A 5182-nucleotide genomic window follows, 5' to 3' on the forward strand; every position below is an offset into this window, starting at 1 on the left:
TGCTTTCTCCGTAAGAGCTTTTGCATCTTCTGGGTGCACCGGTGCTGGTGGAGACTGAGCCCAGCAGGTCCTACCGCTGCAGCTAGGCAGGATTAAACCCTTGAGTCTGCCTGTATTTCACTAGTGAGCACTACTGGAGCTGCTGCAACAGGAAAAACTGAATTTCCACATGAATCAGCATAGTTTTTGACAGAAATTTTGACTGGTATAAATGCTGTATGACCAGAGGTATGTGTATGTGAAACCACCAGAACAATTAAAGAGAGGTGATACTAAGGGATACTGTTTCATCAAGCAGAGGAATGTGTTGCTGCTGTCAAGCCCTGGAGGCCCCATGCTGGCAGCAGCAGCCTACAAAGGAATGGCAGCCACTGGCTTCCCCTGGCAAGTAAGGACCCCTGTACAAAGGGTTGCTGTATTGGGTTTGTGCGGCAAGGTTTTGGTAGCAGGGGAGCTACCGCGGTGGCTTCTGCGAGAAGCTGCTAGAAGCTTCCCCTGTGTCCGACAGAGCCAATGCCAGCCGGCTCTAAGACAGACCTGCTGCCGGCTAAGGCTGAACCCATCAGTGATAGTGGTAGCACCTCTGGGATAACAGATTTAAAAAGGGAAAAAAAGTTGCAGGGGTCGCAGAAACGGCAGCTGGAGAGAAGAGCGAGAACATGTAAGAGAAACAACCCTGCGGACACCAAGGTCAGTGAAGAAGGAGGGGGAGGAGATGCTCCAGGCGCCGGAGCAGAGATTCCCCTGCAGCCCGTGGTGAAGACCATGGTGAGGCAGGCTGTCCCCCTGCAGTCCAGGGAGGTCCATGGTGGAGCACATCTCCACCTGCAACCCATGGAGGACTCCATGCTGGAGCAGGAGGGTGCCCGTAGGAGGCTGTGACCCCGTGGGAAGCCCACGCTGGAGCAGGCTCCTGGCAGGATCTGTGGAGAGAGGAGCCCACACTGCAGCAGGTTTTCTGGCAGGACTTGTGACCCCGTGGGGAACCCGTGCTGGAGCAGTCTGTGCCTGAAGGATGGAGCCTGTGGGAAGGACTCATGTTGGAGAATTTTGTGGAGGACTGTCTCCCATGGGAGGGACCCCACGCTGGAGCAGGGGAAGAGTGTGAGGAGTCCTGCCCCTGAACAGGATGAAGCAGAAGAGACAACATGTGATGAACTGACCGTAAACCCCATTCCCCATCCTCCTGCACTGCTGGGAGGGGCAGGTAGAGAATCTGGGAGTGAAGTTGTGCCTGGGAAGAAGGGAGCGGTGGAGGGAAGGTGTTTTGAGATTTGGTTTTATTTCTCATTACCCTACTCTGGTTGATTGGCAATAAATTAAGTTAATTTTCCCCAAGTAGAGTCTGTTTTGCCCATGACAGTAATTGGTTGAGCGATCTCTCCCTGTCCTTATCTCGACCCACAAGCCCTTTGTTATATTTTCTCTCCCCTGTCCAGCCGAGAGGGGGTGAGTGATAGAACAGCTTTGGTGGGCACCTGGCGTACAGGCAGGGTCAACCCACCACAGTGGCACAGCACCCCCTCCTGCCAGCAGCCCACAGAAGACCTCCTTGAGAGAGATGGAGACTGTCTCCTTTGGGAATGTTCTTCCCCAGCAAAGCCCTCCATCGGTGTGGGTGTGCAGCCCTGGAAGGAGAGAGGCTGTCCTTAGAAAAACTGCCCGCGTAATGCTAATCCGTGTTACTTTTCATACTGCAGTAAGAGGTGAGAGCTGATGTGACAAAGATGATGTAAACAGGCTGAGCCACAAGCCACCAGACACTCCTTTGTGGCGACCTCAGCTCTGAGGTTCAAAGCAGTTCTCTGCCTGACCACCTTTCGGACAGATTACCGTGGCTGGCTAGGTTCTCGCTGCCAGCTGTAAACTCAACATCAGCCAGTTAACGGGACCTCAGGACTGTTCTGCTTTTACAGTTCTTCGTGCACTCTGGAGTCAGTGGGTCAATACAGAGAACCCTCTTCCACAGCAGGATCTCACCAAAACCCTGTAAAACCTCCAGTTAACAAGAACTATAGCAACTAGTTAGCCAGTGTCACAGGCACTGTGGTGTGCCACCGTGGTGCACCACCCTGGCACCCTGCTCCCCACCCTTAGTTCAAAGCCTCTGTTGCAGTTCTTCTGCTCCCCGAGCGGACCAAGCCTGGGAGCCTCTGCGATGCTGTTGGGAACGGGACCTTTAGGCAGTCTGTGCTGTGACAGTGACTAGCAACTTTTCACAGCCAAATACTCCTTCGTCCTGCAGGGTCCGCATGTCCGCGTGAGCAGCAGTTACACGTGGGCCAGTCGTACACGAGAGGTGAGCACCGCTCTAAAGGCTGCGCAGGTAGAGCTACTACAGGTGCAGACTTGAAGGTGATTGAACAAAGAAATGCAACCTCCTAAAAACCAAGCAATTATTCTTTACTGGCTTGCCAATTCACCTGTGGTTAATCAGTCCTTGCAAACTGGCTGCTGCTCAGCTCACAAAATCCACTTGTCCTTCAGTAATCATGAGGGTAAAACTGCCCTCCTCTGCCTGATTGTGCATTTTCTCACTATAATTAAATGTGACATGCAGCTGCAGTAAATATTTGTGCAGTCACAGCTCACATATGATAATCACCAAAAACAACTTCATCAGGGAATGTATATGAATTCTATCTAGTCTGTAGCTAGGCTGATATTTGTAAATTCATTAAAGCCAGGAATTTAACAGACCACTAGCAAAAAAAGAAGTTACCCCTACATTTAATGGAGAAAGATAACTGTTATCCACACACTGAGGCAGTCTCAGTAAAATGAATTTAAGAAATAATCTCTTTGCCACTAGATGGCATATCTCAATTACTAATCTATGTCTGAATTCAGGATTGCTTTTTTTCTTTAAAAAAATGCCCTCTCTTTGCTAACACAACACTTTACAATCATGCTTGCTTTCTATTTTTAAATCAGACAGCTTAAAAAAACCAAACCACCCCACCACATAGGAAAAAAAAAAGAATTTTTAACTAAAAATACACCATCTGCCAATGAAAATCTAGCTTGATTCTGTCACATCTATAACCAAACCAGGTTAATAACCAGAATCACAGATGGTTTCTTTATATAAATATGTACATCTCCCCATAGTGATTCTTTCAGCTGCTTCCCAAAACTGCTGGCACAGTGTTACCTCGTTTCCTAGGCAATAGCTGTGCCTTACACTCAGCCCTGACATTATGCAGCTGGAATGGATTTCAGAAGATGCCATCCCCTGCCTGTGGCTGTTTCCAGTACCAACAAGGGATGCAGCAGCAGTGGACAACCATGTCTCTTACCCAAGAACAGCAACAGATTGATATTAATACATTGTCATGCAGCTGGTCTTTTCCTCAGATGATCAAATCTGCTGAAGTGTTCTTCTAACTTGCCCAAATCCCTGCATAAGGCTACAAACCGAATATCCTGGTGATCTCGATACAATAGCATAGGGCTGTAGCCAGAGCAATAAAGGTGGAATTTGATCCTTCTGCACCATTCAACAGTATGAACCGACAGAAGCCACTAAAACACAAACAAAACCATTGTGGGGTGCCACGATCATTCTTCCCCAGTTGTTATGTATTGGGGTCTCCTCAATCAGAAGTGGTTATTTCCCAATTCTCCTATGTCCAAACTCACTTGAGATGAACACTTGTGCTGGGTTCTGTTCTTGTTCTACTACCAGCAGTGAAACATGTTTCAGACCAAACTGCAAACCTATTGCTATCACTTTGAAAATAGGTACGTGCCATCTGCCAAGAAGTTCCATGATCATCAAATCTGTTAAATAATGATACACAGAACAAACAGTTCAATTCACTTCCTGGTTCTACTTCAGTCATCTGAAAATCTATGGAAGTTAAATTTATTATAATGACTAAAAGCATGCTACTCTGTGGCACAGAGCCTAAAGGTTCCCGGGAGCTCAGGGACAGCAGGACTTAACATAAGCTAGACTGGCCCATGCAGAACTCTGAATTACTTGGACCAAACTTCTATTGGTACCCATATGACACCAGCCCCCTTCATAAAACAGTAAAGTCTGAAAGATCGTAATTAAAACCAGTTTATCATTTCTAAGCGTGTAATAAAAAGCATTTGAAAGAATACCCTAAGAAAAAGAGTAACGTAAGAGTCCAGGCCTAGGACTCACATAGTTTAAGCTCCATTCATGGCTATGACACTGATACGAGTGATAAAAATCAATTCATTACCTACATTTGAGCTCCAGTTTATGAATACCTGTAAAGTAAGAGTCACGATAGATGTCTGAAACCACTGTGAAATCTGCTAATGATCTGTTTAAATACTGGATACTGTCATAAATTCATTGAAACCAACATCTTTCCTATGGCCTCCTTTACAATCAGATGTCAGGTTCTTTCATGGCTGGGTTCAAACAGCTGACTATAAGAAGCAGGCTCCATCCTACTGTATCATTCAATCATCTGCTGCTGTTAGCAGTGTGTTATTTTGGAAAAAGTGAATTTAACTTGTGAAATAACCAGAAAATTGCCAATAGAAGTAACTGCCTTCATAAAAATAGTATTTTAAAATGGACATACAGAGTACGTAAAGTCTTAAAAAGCCAGTTGCAGTGTGTGTAATCTGTCAATGAAACTGAACAAACACTGATCTCAATCATAGAATGGTTTGGGTTGGAAGTGACCTTAAAGATCACCTAGTTCCAACCCCCCTGCCATGGGCAGGGACACCTTCCACTAGACCAGGTCGCTCAAAGCCCCATCCAACCTGGCCTTGAACACTTCCAGGGACAGGGCATCCACAACCTCTCTGGGCAACCTCTCTGTTCCAGTGCCTCACCACCCTCACAGTGAAGAACTTCTTCCTTACATGTAATCTAAATCTACCCTCTTTCAGTTTAAAGCCATTACCCCTTGTCCTGCCAGGCCTATTTGAGGCTTGCCATTATGAAACTATGACAGGGTAAGGAATGCGCACTTACCATTCACTTCCATCTGTCTTTCACGTCACTGAAAAAGTGTTTTCAAATGATGAGAAGAACAATCACTGCCCTGCACTGCAGGCAGGAAAGTACACTGAATTCATTAATGGCAAATTGCACCTGAAGAAATAAATTAATCAAATGTATACAATAGCAACTTCTGAGTTTAAAGCTTCACCTTTTAAAACTCAACTTCGAGAAACCTCACCACAC

The sequence above is a fragment of the Accipiter gentilis genome, chromosome 7 (assembly GCF_929443795.1).
Source record: "Accipiter gentilis chromosome 7, bAccGen1.1, whole genome shotgun sequence".
Taxonomy (NCBI): domain Eukaryota; kingdom Metazoa; phylum Chordata; class Aves; order Accipitriformes; family Accipitridae; genus Astur; species Astur gentilis.